At 36.0% G+C, this 17,364-nt stretch overlaps 1 protein-coding gene across 1 annotated transcript in view; it reads left to right on the forward strand.

The window, feature by feature from the left end:
• Positions 1 to 432: 432 nt before the first annotated feature.
• Positions 433 to 17,364, forward strand: part of LOC128015871 (contactin-4-like) — an 80,430-nt gene continuing 63,498 nt past the window's right edge. Inside the window, exon 1 of the mRNA XM_052600088.1 lies at positions 433 to 545. The gene's annotated coding sequence lies outside the window, so the exon portion shown is untranslated. The remainder of the gene's footprint in view (positions 546 to 17,364) is intronic.

Here is a 17,364-nt window from a genome sequence, read left to right on the forward strand (position 1 = left end):
TGACAACTATGGTCACATGTCTAAGGACCTTAAGCACTTGCAAAAACGGTGTGCAGTGTTTATCATTTAAGGAGCCACTGGTTTATTTACACATGTATTCCCAACGGGTTAAGTTTAATCTGCCTTTTGGTGGTTAGGCTGTGAATGAAAAATAAAACTCTTTTCACAAACAATCTAAACACTGACCTCATCGTATATTTCGACACTGCATCACTGACGGATGGAACTTAAAATGTGCATTACAGTATGCCAAGTGAAGTGAGTATGGATAAGGACTAGAAATCATTTCGACAGGTAGTTCTTTTTGTATGGATTTGGAGAAGCTAATCGGTTTCTAAATTAAATGTGGCTGAAAACATGGTGTGAAGCAGGGGAGGGGTTTCGTTCAGTTAAGAATAGCATACATTACATGCGCTTAGAGAGGAGACAGGCAACAGTTCGGACACAGCAGAGCAGACCTCAGTGACTGTGTCTCCTCCAGCAGACCACATCGCTCCCCACTGTCTCCATTCACGGCATTTACTGGAACCGAGCTTGATTCAAAGGTAAGGCAATCTATTGCATTCCTGCAATGTATTTATACAGATATAAACTATATGTTTAGTATATCTAAAAGTCTGACTGACAGATTATGTTGTTTAGTGCGGTTATACGGGGACGCGCCAATACGCGCCACGCGTTTGCTGCGTTTTGAGTTGTCCTGCGAAATCACGTACCTGAAGGACACTTATGCCTTACACTAAAGCGTTTAAATATCGTTCATTCAGTGATCTTCTGAATTATTAAGAAGTCACGACCGAGTTTTTTTTTAACACGTTTAAACTCAGTTTGATGTGGGTTCTAAAATATAAATGTAACTACTGTGTGTATCCGACCTGGAATGCGACGCACAGGGCGCGTTTCTTGAAGCAAGATGTCGACAATGCTCTTGCGACTCGTTTTTAAAAGTTGTGCTGTTTTTAACGGCTCTGCCTTCTTAAAGAGATAGTCAAATCAGTATTACTTTAATTATGTAAAGGAACAGCAATGGTCACGCTGGAAGACATCTCTCACTACTAAGATAATGGTCAACTGCTCCCCCAAAACAGGGAATAATGCGAGAAGCGTATTGTTTTGGAATATCATAATTTTCAGATAATGTGGACTGTTACACCTTGCCACTGAATGAAGATTTTAATTTTTTTGTTGTGGTTGCGTTTTTAAAGTCTGCCAAAATCTAATCTAATATTTGAACTATATTTCTCAGGTTTAATATAATATTGCCAACTGTTTAAAATTAGTTTATAAGACTATTTGTGACCATGGACCACAAAACCTGTCATAAGGATCCATTTTTTAAGCTATATATACAATGAATAAATAATTTCTATTGATGTATGGTTTGTTAGGATAGGACAATATTTGGTCAACATAAAACTATTTGAAAATCTTTAATCTGAGGGTGCTAATCTAAATATTGAGATAGTTGCCTTTAAAGTTGTCCAAATGAAGTCCTTACCAATGCATATTAGGCTACTAATCAAAATCTATAATTTTGACCCATACAATGTTTTTTGTGTATTGCTACAAATATACCTGTTCAACTTAAGACTGTTTTTTTTTGTGTAGGGTCACATTTATCACTGAACTGTGTAATAAAACATGTAAACATAAGTGTGTGTGTGTGTGTGTGTGTGTGTGTGTGTGTGTACGTCACACTTGCAAATAGTAAATGCTTCTGGGAGAATGCTTGAGGTTCCCAGGAGTTTAAATACCAGAAGCTGACTAAATAATTATTAGGACAAGCCAGTATGCACACTTGCTTTTTCTGTATGTCTGATGTCATTCTGTATGGTTGATTATCGAAGTACAGCAGCTTCTCTTGCCATGTCTCCAGATGGTGTTGAGTGTATAACCTTCTGCTAACATCTGCTAATAAAACAACTTTCTAGAGAGATAACTCTTCATATATCAGCCTCCCCCAACCAAAGCATACACTTACCAAAGCTATGATTTCGATCTGAGACTACACGCACTTCACTGACTCCCTTCTGTTGACATTTTGATTAGTGTAAATAAAAACAGTGAACTGAAAATGTTGGGCTAATTCACAGCCTGTGTGCATATATATCATCTGTAGGTCTGTATAAAAGGTGTTAAAGTGGTTTTGAAGATGACACACTTGTCTTTGCTTGTATATTGTTTGCTCTTAGGCAAACTTGGGCCTTAGAGAGCACATAAAAAACATAGCTGACTAGCTGAGCTTTTACGGGTTTGGAATGACATGGGGGTAAGTGATTAATGACAAAATTTTCATTTTGGGTTGGAGTATCCCTTTAAGCTCCTACCTTATCCATACTGTATGTGTTGAGGGTAATTATAGTAATACAGAAGCTATCTTTCTTGGTGTAAATGTGCCTTTATTGCAATTATGAATGACTGAAAAGTCAGGGAAGTTCACTGGAGAAATAAATTTTAGTTTTGGATTGTCTGGTCTTCTTGGTTATGAGTTTATATTGCAAGCCACTCCATCTGTGGGATTGAAGTCTACAGGCCTCATCTCCAGCAAGGTGATAGTGATCTTAGAGATAGATGGTACACGCGCCGCGGTTGAGCACCTCAAGCAAACCGCTGTCTGCTCATGTCACAACTCATATCATAAGCAGCTGCCTCCAGTTAAGTGTCAGTCCACCAGTTCCCTTTGAAAACAATACATGCTTGTAATATATAACAGGATCTTTAAATATTAGAAGAGTCTGTGATTGTGTTACATTTACACTGTTTGCCAGATGCAACAGATGTCTTGCATATACAGTATTAACCCTTTTAAGCTCACTGTATGTTAATTTTCTAAGGCTTATAATTATCAAATTAATCAAAACATGGCTGAAAACACAATCTACTTCATGCCTTCTATCATCTGATTCATAGTTTGTAATTTTTAGCAAGTAAAAGACCTTTTAGTATAATTCTAAAAGGGCCACCTTCAGGCTGTGGGACATGTCTCTTTGTGCTGTGAAACCTTTACTGATTTTTATAAGTAAAACGTATATATATAAAAAAAAATAAACAGAAAAAAAACTTTACATTTATTAGTAATATTTCAAGATGAATACTCATATATTTTTTTCTTTCTAAATTATGAGCTTCATATTCTCTTGTATCATTCTATATAGCTTTTTCTGACATATTTCATGTCAGATCTTACAGGGTTAAGCTAGAAAATAATGTGTTGGATCCAGTATATGTGTGCGTGTAGACGTGGACCCAGATATGGATGCTATGTGACATTTAGCATTTCCCATGGGTGCTAATATGATTTGCTTAAGGAGGACGTTAGAAGGTACTTGGAGAGGACATTTGGCTAGTTTTGCAGGAGATGTGATTCTGCTCCCCCAAAAGCCAAAATGTTAACAAGCCCAACAACAAGATGATGAAATGCCCTAATAAGAAGCACTCTCCTCAAAGAAAGGCGTTTCTATTTTCTCCAAAGTGTTTCCCAAGGTGAGTTTTGAAGAGAGAGATGCTGTAATTGGTTCATGTTGAGACAAATAGTTTTTCCAGTAGAATTATGGAAAATTGTTTGGTGCCCCCCACCCTTTGAGTCACTTGCTTCGATGTTATGCTTCTTGGCAGTATGCAGAAAGTTTGTGAATAAATCTGAGGCATCACTGTCAATGCTTAGAGCAAAAGGGAATGGAATTATCATGTTCCATACAGTTTTCATACAGTGTGTTGCAGTTAATTCCACAATACTTTAGAAAAACACAGCTTATTGGCAGCTTTATGAATATTAACCTGCATCATATTTTTATTCATCCAAATATCCAGGCCTTGAACAGAACAGCAACTTTTTGAGACGTCAAACAGAACTGTCCTCTGCCAGTGGTCTATTTTCAACTGTACATCCTTTGAGATTACTGTGGTATCATCCTTTCTGAAAAGGAAGGTTTGATTTATTGTCCCGAGGAAGAAAAGGAACTGGTGAAAGGCTTGCCATTGTTCTTCCTAAACAATAGTACTACAATAGGACATGTTTTACAATGGATTTCCATGTTCATTTTCTAAACGGTTGCAAAATCTTTCTTGATATCTTGGAGAGCATAGCACGAAAAAACTATTTAATTAGAAGTGAGTAGAAATGAGAGTAAACTCTCATGGCACCAGTGAAGTAAGGGTAAAGAACCATGACACCATAATTAAATTTATAGCTGCAGGCTTGAGTGGATTTACTGTTTTAAAAATTTTCTGAGGTCTTGTAACTGATTTGGTTTGGAATTTAAATTATATTTACCATACTTTTGGCTTTGTATGGCTATTAAAGTCAGGAGAAGTTGTTACTCCTCACACACAATAGCCTTTGTTTCTTCAGGGGTCAATGAGTAGAGTTCAAATTGAAAGATATACCCACCGAGTTTAGTAAAGATTTGCATGTAAATTTCTCCCTCTAGCCCAAGGATTTTGCTTTAACAACTATTCAGAGGCTTGCGAGGCTCATTTAAACTTTTAAACATTTTTGGATGCATAGTCGGCAGTGGCAAACGGAAGAGTGCCTCTGGAATTTTTTAGAAAGACTTTCTTAATTATTTGCTGTGTAAATAATGTATGTTAAGAGGATTATAAACTTTCCTGTTTAATTTACATTGCATTATTGGTGCATTATGAGTAGAAACAAAGTTAAGTCGCAAACTTAAAAAGTTTATTTTTGTTATTAAACTTTTCAAATGGAAATAAGTCATGGAGCTTATAAATATACATTCAGAAAATTAGTTTTATTGCTTTTAAGAAGCATTTTTGTTAGGAATAAACGTGAAGGGTTCCATCCAGAAGCAGATACAGTTGGATTTTGTGTGTGTGTGGGAATGGCTGTTGGCTAATACAGTTGACTCCCATGCATGGCTTGCCGTTACTGAATGTGTATGAATCACTCTGCATCTTTATTAAACATGCAAGTGCATCAACGTAGACTCATAAAACTTTCAGTGCAGCATTTCTAGTGACGTTTCCGGAACACAAAAACGGTTACTGAAATGTCCTTAGTGGCTGGACTTTCTCACAGGGTGTCTGACCCTTTTTAAACTTTATCAGTGTTTTAGATGTATAACAAACAAAGGCTATTCGTAACGTAGTCCAACCAGAGTGTGCTTATCACAAATTGCATAACACTGATTTTGTATTGTTCTGTTTGCTTTAAGAGATCTGACAAGTTTTATCTAAAGCATTCATGCCACACAATCCCTATGTACCACTCCAGTGTACAGAAATCAACAATGTGCCAGTCAAAATGTCATGCCAGTCAGAACGACTCATCGGGCTTAGCCGCGTTTCAGGGGATCGGAATGGATATGTCTGGACCTGCATGCTATTTTTTTTGTTTAAGTTAATTCGTCCAACCTTTTCGTAATGCAGTCATCTTCAGCACAAGTATTAACATTGCATTAACTCTGAATGAAATTTCTGTGGGATGTAATTGAGAAAAGTCCCGCAGGAAACATTTGGAATACTGCTAGTCTTGTTGTATTAACTTTTTTCATCTCTTGCAGCAAATAGCTTAATATACCATTGCAAAAAGGAGGCTTCATTCATTTAAGTGATTCCCAATGTTACCGCTTGGCCCCAGATGTCCAAATCAATCAGTAGTGTGTATGATGAAAATGATGAGCCTCTATTTTACATATTTTATCTAGATAGAATCCATGTCCATGGAGGTAAATTCCATCATCATCATGGGTTGAATTACCGAATCCATTCTGCATATGTAGACTAATGTGAGTCTGGTCAAAATTTCTCTTTACTGGTATATTTTCTTGTCTTCACAACCCATTAGGGATGAGCAAAACTACATATTTTCAAAATCGATTAGCCCGTGAGTTGCCTGTATGACTAGTGGACTGAGGAAAACCTAATGTATTTGACGGTTTTCAGGGTAAAACGATGCTGATCAGAAGTGTTTATTTGGGGGTGGTACTATAAAACAATAAAAATTACTATACAGGAGGCTAAAACATATACATACATACACATTGAACAATTTAAATTATATTCCATTCAAAAACGTAGTCTTTGTTTGGTCTATGACAGTTTATGCATTCAGCAAAATAAGCTGTGAACCCAGTTAATGTGCATTGATACTTGAGTCATTCAGGTGTAAATAATGTGACTGAATTGAATGGTATAGACTCCATCTGTTGCCAAACAGTGAGCATATTCATTCTAATCATATGGCTGTGACAGTCCTTTTTTTCTGAAAACCAAATTGCAAATGAATGAAACATTGCACATGGAGCTTGAACAAACCGAATGCTTTAGAGACACTCGTAAAATAGGATAAGCGTTCTTTAAAATGTGAATCTGCAAGATTAGGAAAGTGCTGTCTGTAAGAAGTGGTATTATCATGAACCAGAGGCAGAGCTCAATGTTTCATTCTTATCTTCTCAGTTTTTCCCCTGCAAAATAAAAGTTATGATATATACAATGATAAAGAAATAATGGTAACTAATGTTATAAATCTTTTTTGCTCAAAATTTCTCAAATCTCTCTGTCACCCATTTTATTTTTTATTTTTTTGAAAACAGCTAAAAAGCTCGGGACCCCAGAGCCACCGATCGAATCAAGTTATTAATTCTGTGCCCTGAGCTTTATTACATAGTAATTTAGCAAGCAACCAGCTAATCAGGACTTACAATAAATTATGTCACAAATCCCTTGGCAGTTTGCAGTCTAAGGTTACCATATGACAAACAGTAAAAATAACACCGCAATTGGTTAGTTTATGAAGTGATTTTTTTAATTTATTTTTTATACATCTTCTCTTATATGCTTTTTGAAAGACAAAAAAGCAAATTAGCACTTATAGTGGTGGGCAGCACTCATGGATCAATATCCACAGCCATTAAAGAGCCCATAAGAAAGGCATGTGTACTCCAATCCGACTTTTACTTGTGGCATAATAATGAAATCTCAACAGGAACTCATCAGATTGACATTTGAATGTTATGTCACATCATGCTGAATGGATGATCAAATCTGATCAGTCCTGGCCTGTTTGGTAGTGAAAAAATATTAGATGATCTGATCGGCTCAAATTGGCTCAGCATATGACATCTTAATCAATAGCTTAGGAAAGAAATCCTGAAACTAATGTTAGAGAGATATTTAAAAAGTCACCATCGTGATTAAAGCTGTTCACACTAAATAGATTTCTAATGAGCTGTTTCTCTGATGGACTGCTTACATCTGCAATAAAGTGAAGCCTGTCCCTCTTAGTGCTAATCGTTCAATCAGAGAATTTGCACACTGAAACACAGTAAGAGAAGGCGGCAGTGTGTGTGTGTGTATGTGTGTGTGTGTGTGTGTGTGTGTGTGTAAGGAGGAGTGTTGATTACCCATGACTATTAGTGCTGCAGCAATGGTCTTATTGTGCCATTTCACTTGACAGCTGAAAAAGGGAACAGAGAACAAATTCACTAAGAATTAATTTCTGATAGCATTATTTATTTGCACATGCTGTCTGTGTTGTTTTAATTCCAGATTCACTACAAGGATTTGAGAAAATCTAATGTTGCAAACAGCCAAAATCAAATGAGTATTTAAGAGAACATTTTGTGATAAGGTATAGCTGACTGTATATATTTACTCTTTTTACATAGATATGTAAAAATATAATAATGATGCATTTAATGTTGATTTATATTGAGTTGAGAAAAATCAATACTCAGTTTTTCAGAAATATTTGACGTTGAATGTTTCAGTTGACTAATCAGAATCAAGTATTTCATAGAACCATTTTATAAGTCCAGTTATATTGTTATTCTCGTACATCTAGCCACAATTTGATACATTTTCTGCCACAATCACTAAATATTAACAAATACCTTAAAATTCCATTTATCACCTGCTTTCCATGTGTACTGCACGTAGTAATTGTGCCAGGCTAATTGCACTAAGCATTGAAAAGCACTGAAATTTAAGAACAAAACAGTAAGGAATATACATTTAAGAGCGTAATTCATAATAAAAATATAGGCAGCATAGTTTACATAGAAGTGGAGTGCGTGCATGCTAGAAAGAATAACGGTTATCTGAATTTAAAGGGGTTGTTCACCCAGAAATGGAAATTCTGTTATTGTTTACCCCAAACCTTTTTGACATTTTTTCTTCAGTGGAACACACATGAAAAATTATTTTCTGTGTTCAATTTCATTTCATTTCATACAATTACAGCCAAGTGAGGTCCAGCATTGTTTTGGACCCCATTGACTTTCATTTTATGAAAAAACAAAAAAACAAAAAACATATGGGTTTGGAACAACATGAAGGTGTGTAAATAACAGAATTTTCATTTTTGTGTGAGCTGTCAGTTTAAATATTCACTGTATTGAATTATCTCTTGGTATACTAGTACATTTTGAACACAAAAGTGTTGAGACTTAGTATTGAAGTACTTTTCCATATTTTCTTTGACCTCTCTTGATCCTCGAGCTGTAGTATGTATGCTCCATTCATCAGCACCCACTTGTTCTATCATCAAAACGTCTCCAATCTTTATTTTCCAAGGCAACACGATGTTCCACCGAAGTGAAAAATAACTTATGACATCTGTGATTATTCTGAACCTTTAAACTGTCTTTTTCTATTACACTTGCATTGGCGTGATTGATTTAACTTTATCTTCAGGGCCACGACGTCCCTTCATTTTCTCCGCAGTTGGCTTGTTTATGTTTGTAGCAGTTTGGGAAAGGCTTTTCTGGAATGGATTCACAACGTGGCCCAAAAGCATGACAGGCTTGGCTTTACAAAAAGAAAAGGCTTTTCTTTCTCTTTCTGTTGCTGCCAGCACTTCTGGTTCAGGACCTTTGTGGTAGCCTTCATTCCTCTGATTTATGCATTGTGGTTTCAGTAAGGTTTAATGAAAAAAATAAAGATCAACTCAAAGGCTTTGAAAGCTCACAAAAATTGTCCTCAGATAGAAACAGGCATATCTAAGCAGTGCTTTGGGTTAGTAGAAAGTCTATCCTGTAAACACAGGTAATTCTGAGGATCTACTGTTCTGCCATCTGCACCTTCACAAATATAAATCACAGTCTGATCTTTTTTTGCTTAAGAGTAAGCAGCCGTAATGCAGTCCCCAGCTGGTATTGAACCAGAACACAATGTTCTTGGCAAGGGGGTCCTGATTTCCCAACATGGAACTACAATTGCAATCCATAAATCATTTGGAGCGCTTGGTTGGAAGTGCCTCCTCCCTTTATTGGACACATTGGTAATTGTGCACCAACTTTGTCATTTGTATTGTCCCTACAAGAAGTTGTAACTGCTTGTGGCATTGCCTGAATATGCTCGACTATATAACTGTTCTTTGAACCTAGCAGTACAATATTTACCTTTGCATTCCATGTATGGAAAAACAAAACAAAGCAAAAAACAGTTACGTCCAGCCAACCTCTGGAGCTCATTTAGATTGGCTCTCAAGGAACTTAATAACCAACTTCTGGGTTAAGACCTTCTGGATCACCTTCTGGATCACCACAGTCTAGTCCTGGGATAGGCAACATCAATCCTGGATTGCTGCTGTTCTGCAGAGTTTAGCTCTAACACTAATCAAACACACCTGAACAAGTTAATCAAAGTCTTCAGGATTACTAAGGCTACAGACAAGTGAGTGTTTTTTTTTTTTTTTTTCAGTGTTGGAGTTAATACTGCAGAACATCGGCACTCCAGGACCGATGTTGTCTACCCCTGATCTAGTCCAATGATGAAATCTGGGAGAGTTACTGGATCTAGGATAGATGGTCTGTGAGCACAAGGTCTTGGAGACAATAGTAGCTCACATTCCACCGGGGTATAGAGATGATGGCTCATTTTCAGCATGGCTTCACAGAGTAGAAACTCATTATTTTGTGCTTTAAAGAATCTCACAGATGGAGACTCTTTCTCAGGTTTAATGCGGATGTACTAAAGGACAAGTCTTGTACAAGATTCCCACGGGAGAATTTTCATGGGTGAGTGGGAGTTTTTGAGAACAGGCTACATTCTACTATAATGTGAAATGCGGCCCAATGTTTGCCAATTACACCGTAATTTACCCATGTGAGGGGGAGAAAAATATTAAAGGAGACATTAAAGTGGCAAAGGGCAAATTAAGGATCTTGGGGCTTAACTAGTTAACAGCTAATACGACAACACCACTGATAACTAGTGTGAATATATCTCTGATAATGTACGTGGAAAGTGAGATTCTCTTTACTGATGAGCCACTTGCCATTGTTTGTTTTGTTCTTGACCACATTTCAAATATATGATTACTGTTCAATCATTTCAGTTCTCATATGGCCAGGTTTTCAAGACTTACAATGGTGCTGGAAAATTTGAAAGAACTGTAATTTCAGCCGTAACAGAAACTTAATGTTAGTGTCCCAATTTCTACTCATCACATATCCATTTGCAGGCGTACAAATACTCGACAGGCTTGAATCAGTCACTGAGGTAAATTGTTTATTTGGCAGAATTTCACTTGAACGTGTTTAGCTGACCACTTTAGTCGAGCGGTATGGCTGTTATTGGGTTTGATATTATAATTGATGGAGATGGTGAAAAAAAAAAATGTCACTTTACTTTCAAGAATATTCATAATTAGTTAAATGGTTAAATGATACAAACCCTAAAATAGACTAAAATAATTAAATATCCAAAGTTAGTTGATTCAGAATCAAATAAATACTTGATAAGGTGCTGCTAATATTGTCCATTCCTACTGTATAAACACTGCAAGTATTTACTATCTAAAAAATTATTGAAACATACTTAATGCAGGACTGATTTGATAAAGAAACAGAATGACATGAGAAAACGGTTTCCAAAATCTTTTGGAGATTTTAATTATTTTAATTATTCAACCAAATGTAATAATAATTATAATTATAAGTACAATTCTTAAATGCTCTTGAGTGCCAGAATGTGTAGTTTCATCATCTAACAGCAGTTGCAAACTGTGCCAGTTCTGTGACATAAACTAAAGGATACTGGCTAAAAGATCAAATCAATATCCTGATCCAGTTTCCTGTTTCAATAGGAAATATGTCAATATAGAAAAAGAAAATGCTTGGGGTGTACAGACAGTTCTGCACTTTTACTAGATCAGGACTAAAGCTAGCATTAATAGCCTGAAGAATACATGATTTTTAAATACTGAAATATTTAATAATCATGTATTCTTCATTTTTACCATTTCACGCGTTTTACTGGTTTTAAGTTACCTATAAAAAGCTAATGATGGCTTGAGGGACTTAGGCTGTGAGCTTAGCCTTCTCAAGATTCAGAATTTTCAACATTAATACATATCCTGCTGCTTTTATAAGAGCAGTTACATGGATTTATTAGCATGAATGTATACCCAGCGCTATGTATCTATAAATATTTTGATGTTTAAATATGAATTATGTGATTCACAATGTACATAAAATGCTTATGAGCTAACGTCAACCCAACATCATTAAAGAGCTTATTGCTTCCTTGTGAGCTGTTATGGACAACAAGATAATTGAGGTTTTTAGCATGGGCTAAACCCCACTGCCATTAATGGAGCAGAAACAAAAACGCTGTTTCAATTATATAATCGTCTTCCACCAATAATCCTTCCTCTCTTTTAGAATGAATGAGACTCATATAATGTTGATTTTAGAGCTCATCTAATTCCAAGCAGTAAAATCTTATTCTGCTTTTCATGGTGTAAAACAGCAAGAGGATATGAATTATAAATACTGTCTCATCTTGAGTGAGTGCAATTTCGTCTACACTCATATCAATCCCATGTGCCCCAAACAAATAAGCTTGTCACTTTGCATAATGTATAAGTTACAGGGCAGACTGGTTGTGTCTGTTAATGTAATAAGGAGGGTTACCTGAGCTTCCCCCTGCCAGCAGTGCAAAATCCGATGGTGGAAACTCAATCCCGTCGTTTGTGAATAACAGGGTTGATTAGATTTCGGTTTATTGTCCAGTACCAGTTGATTTCAAGGACTAATTTTAAACCTTTGGAAGTGAAGAATTTGTGGGTTCATTCAGCATTGTGCAGGATTGTGCTTCTGAATGCAATGGTTTATATCCTAATATTGTAGCTTACAGAGAATTAACTTTAAATTAAGGCTTCAGAGTTGTAGATTCTTAGTGTTATTTGCTTCATTCTTGTAATTGGCTCGAAAAGTCTCGACATGTGTGCACTTTACCGAGGAAATAGACCACTTGTGTATAAACGCAAAATTTATACACTAAAGGATGCATTCAATTTAAGATTTTTATGTTGTTTAAAAAAAATACTTTTTTAAAATAAATCCTTTATAGCTAACTTTGTTAATTTAGAATGTTGAAAACAAAAGTATCACAGTTTTCAGAAAAATACTAAACAACTCCATTTAATATTGCTGATAATAATAAAAATACCAAATCAGCATATAATCGTAGAATGATTTATGAAGAATTATGACACTGAAAACTGGAATAATGTCTGCTGAAAATTCAGCTTTGTCATCACACAAATAAATTACATTTTAAAATAGATTAAACTAGATTTTATTATTTTTTTATTATTTTTTTTTAATTGTAATAATACTTCATAGCATTACCATTTTTACCGTATTTTTAATCAGATGACTGCAGCCTTGGTGAACACAAGGACTTCTTTCAAAACCCTTACTCAATCCTACCATCTTTTAAACCGTTGTGCATGAGTGCTAAATGCGGCTGGACTGGCCTTGTTCTGGCATGATTCTGGCTTAAAAAGCACAAACATAGTATTTTTTTTATTTTTTATTCCTCATCGGAAATGTTATTGCAATGCAATTGTGAAAGAGTTTCGGGGATTTCAAAAGTACAGTTTTTTTGTTGTTGTTGTTGTTGTTGTTGTTTTTTTTTTATATATGTAAAACTCTTTAATTAGTAAAAAAAAAAAAATAATAGTAATAATAATAATTACTGCATGCGCCTTTTACCTTTCCATTTGTGTGACTTGAAATAACCCAATATGCTTTTAGAAAAACACTCTCTCTTATAGTGTCAGAGAAGCAGTCTCTGTTTTCACCATGTAAATATTGCGCAAACTTGTGTGATTTACTCCACACAGTCAACCTGCTGTGGGAATGTAAGTCTGAATGAGTCTAAGAGCTGACCTTGCTGCTCAGATGCAGCCAGATGGTTAAGTGCAGTAAACACAGAGAGGTCAGAGCACACAGATACCTCTGCCACATGGTGCAGTCAACACAGCGGGATTGCACGGATCAAGGCACACGCTGGGCTCTAATGCAGATGGTAATGGTTGAAATCCACATCAGAGTTGAAAATAAATATCGTCTGATCTGCCTGACTTTGACAGGTGTTGAAGATTTGCAAACATTTGGCTTGTGCATCAATTGAGAATGCCAAATCTTGAATTTGAATCAAAGTAGCAAACAGTATAATATTTGGAATGTGAATTTCAGGAATTTAAATTAATTGTCATTTAGGAAAAAAAAAAAGTTTGAGTTAGGGTTAGATTTTAATTCATTAAAGTGTCCTTATTATGCCATTTTGAATATTGCTTTTTTAATCCCACTTTCGTGATGGCTAAACGTTTGCATAATGCCTGCCTATGTTGGACATTAGCCGGCCATTAAAAACCCAATCTTTCGCTGTGTTGTGTTGCTCTTCAAAGATGGCTCAGTACACCGTTTATTTGGACCAGCATGGCTCCACTGAATCACAACCTGTATGTACGATTAATAATTGCTATTTATATTTTCTATTGAGTGTTCAAAACAAGGAACTATTGCAATGGGCGTGAGGTGGTTTTAAATGCATATTTTGAGAAAACAAAAGCATTTTTGACCTTGCATGCATGTAAACCTATTGTAGGAGGCTCCCAAAACAATATTAGGAACCTTAAAAATGGCATAATTGGGGCACTTTCATTTATTTAATTCATGCTAGTGTAAATACATAAATATACAAACAAACAATCCAAGGGACAATATGAGAAGAACCAATAAAATTAGCATTAAAACACTGACATTTAGCAAACTTTTATTTTCTTTTAAAAAGTCTTTGTCCTGAGTGATGAAACAATTTAAAGGCACCTGATTTTGCCCAAATTAAATTACATTATGAGGAAAAGTGTATTTTTAAATTGCAGTTTACAGCATTTATTTCCATGACTTCTTTCAGTACTACCTTGACACTTGAACTGTCCCATCAGACTGTCCCACCAGACTGGTAAAAATATCATTCAGTGCAGCATATGATGCGTGATTCTCATGCCACCTGACAAAAAGGCAGATTGTTTTTTGTCATTTGTCATGAAGCAAAAATGTGTGAAGCACAGCTCTAGCACATCCAAAGCCCCAAAGATGTCACACAACAAGAAGTAAACATTTTTGAGCCTGTATTGGACCTGTGGTGGAATAAATTGTATTGCAGGTTTATTAATCTGTTTTTATGTTACATATGAAGATAAATCAGATTGACGAGGACACTGTACTTTTTAGATATCATGAGCATTTGTGACCTATTGTAACAAAACTCTAATGATTTGTTAAAGGAATAGTTCACCCGAAAAAGAAAGTTTGCTGAAAATGTACTCATTCCCAGGCCATCCATAGTATTAGTGTGACATTTAGAGAAAATAAGTGATGTAATGCTTTTTTTTTTATCTTTTCTGATGACGAAACAAACTGTTCTAGTAAATTTTTTAAATATTCTTCATTCATTTCATGTTGTTTATATTTTATGTATACTTATATGTGCATCTTTTTAATGGAGCTATCCAAACACAATAAGACCAAGTGTAAATGGTAGTACAAGAGTTGGTTTGAGTGCATGTTGTGCGGGAATAGTAGATTGGATTTATATCCGTTTTGCAGAGATGGGTTAATGTGGTCAAATATAAATGCAATGTGCATACCCAGTAGGAAAGCAAAATGTAAATATGCCCGTTATGTTTACTGTGATTTGTGTATATTGGCAATGTAACAACTAGTAATGATAGACCTGTTTAGTTAGTTTCACTATCTCGTTTAAAATCTGCATTGTTATTTTACATCTTTTTTTCAGAATATGGCATTTGTCACATGACTGCCATCTGCTCCAGCTTTCTGAGTGATCCTCCCATGCTCTAAGTGCCATCTAACAGGGCTGTCGGCTGGCTTTCCCACTGACATGACCTTGAGTGGAGGGATGCCACACTTCATAAACTTGGGTTGACAGAGCATGGATCTAGAAATGGCATCCTCTCAAATAATCACCATCTCCTGTTGGACAGGTCCTAGCGGGTCCCCATAAGGACAGTGTCTCATTCACCTAGAGATAACATTTGAGTGACATCAGCTTTAACAGGAGCCAAGGCGTCTGTTCTCATGAAAGCTGGGGAAAAACCTCCAGCCACAGCAGAAGCGACTGTCCTTCAGCATTTATCTTGCCCGGTCTTACTGTGTGTTCTAGAATATATTATAAGACCTGGCTTTACATTTGATATATTGAAAATGAGCATGACATCCCCAGGCCAGTGAAGCCTCTGCTATCCTCGTTCAGACGTATCTTCCAAACTTGAGAGTACTATTTATGCAGTGAAACCTCATTTATATGGTGGGAATCTCACATTTGCAGAGTTCCCTTACCATGTTTGACCAAATTCTGTGAAATAAATGCATCAGGTTTGATAGTGGGATACGGGAACATTCGTATGATGGATAAAATGATGTTACTGATCAATCTAACTATCATAATAACAATTATCAAAAAAAAAAAAAAGTATTAAATATGTATAAATAGTATTTAAATTATGTATATACCATGTGCACACTGGTAGTGTGTCCTGTATGCCAGTGAGCTTGGATGTATTACCATTCGCCTCAGTGTCTAGCGTGCACCGTCAAGGTGATAAGTTCTCCCTATTAAGGGAGATAACTGACTAATCATACTGAATAGCTTTCATTAGGGTGACTGAATTGGAAGCATACATATAAAAGACAGTCTCAGCATGTTCTCTTAAACACATTGCACACTGCTCAATGCTTTTGCTAACACCCATGCTGGCCATTGAAGTACTCAGGACATCAGAGATTTTTGTAAAAGCAAGGTGAAATGGGTCAGTCATTCTGCTCTGCATTTATATGATTTCATTCCAGATTTGGTTACACAACACGAGACAAAGTTATTATTATTATTTTTTATCTTGATTAGGCTTGATGATTTTAGGATGCTTTCAGTTGCAATAAATTGGTGTGTTTCATTTTCTAAGATAAGGAGAAGCTTCAAGTGAAAGCAATATTAAAGATGAATTTCTTGAGATGGCCAAAAGCATTTTGGTATCAAATTGACTGATATCAAATGCTAGCAATTGTCTTTTGCCATAAACACATTTTTGGCTGGTTTACAGTGGTAATCAATTAATTCATTTGACAATATGCCAGCACTATTATTTTGTGTATATACTTGTGTCACCCTCTGCCACCCTCTAGTCTGTCTCTTTGCATGATAGTGCTTGTTGGAGAAGTCTGTTGTGGCGAGTGGGGCGGGGCCGAGAGGCGTGGGAACGAGGAGTGAGGCCAGGTGTAGTGATTGGAGATGAGCTACACCTGCGCCCCACCGCCGGTCTTGAGTCCCACGTAGGAGATGGAAGGATATAAAACTGGAGTGACGACCATGAAGGACGAGAGAGGACCAGGCCTGGGACATTATTTTATGTTTTGGCTTTTATTTGTGCGCGTCAGTCGCCGTGAGGGGCTGACTATTAAAATGATTTTGATTGTGCGCCGGTTCCCGCCTCCTTCTTCCCGATGAATATGGAGATTTGCATATTGTTACATCTGTATATAGGTTTTTTTTTTTTTTTAGGAGGCAACTCTTTAATATTCATGTCTGCTCATGCTGCACATGAAACGTTGGAAGAATTTTGGATCCATATTCTTTGACTTGGCCAGACTTACCAGACTTGTCAGAAGAATTTCTAAATGATGTCAGTAAAATTAAGCTCCAGGCATTTCTGATTGAATTCCAGCTTTGGGTTTTGTATCTAGTTTGTCAGTGTATTGAATTGTTTGATAGTTACCTTATACTAACAAGCTCTCAATAGCAGCATTTTTTTTTTTTTTTTTTTTTAAGATTTAAACTGAACATTCTGTCATGATTTCTTATTCATATAATGAAAGTTAAAAACAACATTGGAACCCAGTGACCTTCATTATAAGGGGATAAAAACATACTTTCTTCAAAATATGTTCTTTTTTTGTATTTGACAGAATAAAGAAAAGCACAGAATTTTAATGTTTTCGTAAACAGTTGTTTTTTACATGTTCTAGCTGTGATCAGATTTTGGTTCCTGAAGTTCTGACAAAGGTCCATATATTCACATTGAGAAAG

Source organism: Carassius gibelio, chromosome A6 (genome assembly GCF_023724105.1).
Source record: "Carassius gibelio isolate Cgi1373 ecotype wild population from Czech Republic chromosome A6, carGib1.2-hapl.c, whole genome shotgun sequence".
Taxonomy (NCBI): Eukaryota; Metazoa; Chordata; class Actinopteri; order Cypriniformes; family Cyprinidae; genus Carassius; species Carassius gibelio.